Genomic DNA, 2,500 nt, shown 5'->3' with positions numbered 1-2,500 from the left:
GAGCCAATGACAGGTCCATACGGAAGATCTTTTTTAAATGAATGCATTGACATCTTATCTATATAATCTGTCAAATGTTGAAGAAAATTAAAATCCATATTACACACACACACATAAATTGATTGGGCGATTTATACACCTAAAAGTTGTCAATATTTTAAAATATATTACCTATTGCTTAAATACTCCCGTTTTTAATGGATACCATCAACGTCTTTACCGTAAACTTTGATAGTTCTTTATCAGTTTCAAAAAAATAATATTTATTAACTAACTCATCTCTCTATATATCTACATTTATGAGGACAGATGAACATGAGATGTGAAGTCACTGACTCGAACATTTACCGGCAGGAAATACAAGAAATGTCTTCATCCTATAACACCAATGACAGAGTCCTTTGAAACCTTCACGGACGCTTTAAGAAGACTCTTCATGGAACGAATGCCTAAATAAACCTACAGAACAGATGTACCTTTCATCCCCCTCCTCTCCCTCCTCCCATTCGGTTGATTATAAACTTTATCTCATGAACTCGAGAATTCATATAGAATATGTATAGAAAAAGGTATATAAATATATAGATAATGTATAGATATAAATATAAAAATATATACATATATCCATTCATACATTTATAGGTATATATAAATGTATATATACATACATACATACACACTCACACACACACACACACACACACACACACATATATATATATATATATATATATATATATATATATATATATATATATATATATATATATATATATATACACACACACATCTGATACATATATAACATACTGAATTAACAAGAATATATGAAAATCGTGAAAATAATTGTGCATTTCCTGGTATAAGTCATCCTTGGCTTGTATATATACGAAATATAAAACGTAATTTTCAAAAACAGAAGATTCGTAGTACATCACACTATTTATGTTTGTCGGTCACCATGGCATTCCTCAACTGAAGGAAAAACTGAACTGGACTCTTAGTCTAGCGAACCTTAACTCTACATGAATAGTTTTTATTGGATAAATGATTGTAGTCTTCAGTTACATAAGATATATATTGAGAGCACCAATTCACAACTGACAGAGAGTTGTTTATTATGGAATTTATTTTGTAGCATTCTTATGCTAATACGCAATGCATTCCTGACATTATCAACTTTAATCGAGAGAGAGGAACCAGACTTGTGCACGTCCGTTCTACGCGCGCGAGTAAGGGTCGGGGATTGTCTCCCTGCCACAATGCTGACCCTCACCTACATTATGTCAGTGCTCACTATTCTATTTACCCTTTACATTATCTTCTAGCACTATATTATGTCTGAGTTACCATATTATGTTCATGTTCATTAATCACCCATGTACTCCACGCGTTAACCACCACTTACCTTACACAACCACTTCTATTCGCGCTTCACCCCCCCACCCCCCCACACACACAAACCTCACCACCAACCGCTCTCACACTCATCACACCCTCCTCACACATCGCACATCTTGAAATCATTCATAACATAACAATTGTTTTTCACTTTCTTACTTTTCATTACAGTCCGCGTTTCTCTTTATAATTAGGCCGTTGAAAAAAAAAAAAAAAATGTATAACTCGATCATTTCATTTAAAAAATAACCATCAATGAATGAAGGTGAGTGATGTCCCGTATGCTGGAAGCTTAGACCAGCTCAATCTAACAACTGCAACCCAGCACGTAACCCCAAAGCCCAAGCCCAACACACACAACCCTGATGTAACATACACCCACTGCACTCATCCGTGCAAGGGCTTTGACCCCCACCCCCTTTTTTTTATCTAAGACTATTTTACTTTTCCAGACAGCTAGCTATCTTACCTTTCCTTCCCTCCCTAATCTATGGATCTCCTTCCTCCTTTTAATGGTCTTAATATCAATTACCATTTCTTTTGGCTGCACCAAGGTACCAACCCAACATTTTCGAATAAATAAATAGTTTCCGACTTGAAGATGAGTTAATCCCTTACTTCTTGGTCACTTATGTTGAGCTGGATAAAGGGAAGGACAGAATGAAGGAAAGGAGAGACATCTCAGCTGCGCAGAAAAGGAGTGTCTAGGGCAGTTTCCTACAAAACTCTTGCAATTTGGTTATTATGTATTATAAACTGGATATGCCAATAACAAAGCCGTGCGAACGACATTCATGTGTGTGTATGTATATGTATATATATGTGTGTCTGTACATGTGTATATCTATATCTATCTATTTCTATATATCTTTATATATATATATATATATATATATATATATATATATATATATATATATATATATATGTATACGCGTGTGTCTATACACACACACACACACACACACACACACACACATATATATATATATATATATATATATATATATATATATATATATATATATATATATATATATACATATATATGTATATATATACATATATAAGTGTATATATATATATATACGTATGTATA

The sequence above is a fragment of the Penaeus japonicus genome, unplaced genomic scaffold (genome assembly GCF_977035675.1).
Source record: "Penaeus japonicus unplaced genomic scaffold, GWHDUDI00000001_assembly GWHDUDI00000032, whole genome shotgun sequence".
In the NCBI taxonomy this organism is placed as follows: Eukaryota; Metazoa; Arthropoda; class Malacostraca; order Decapoda; family Penaeidae; genus Penaeus; species Penaeus japonicus.
The sequence above is the reverse complement of the archived record's forward strand: the minus strand, read 5'-3'. Positions refer to the sequence as shown.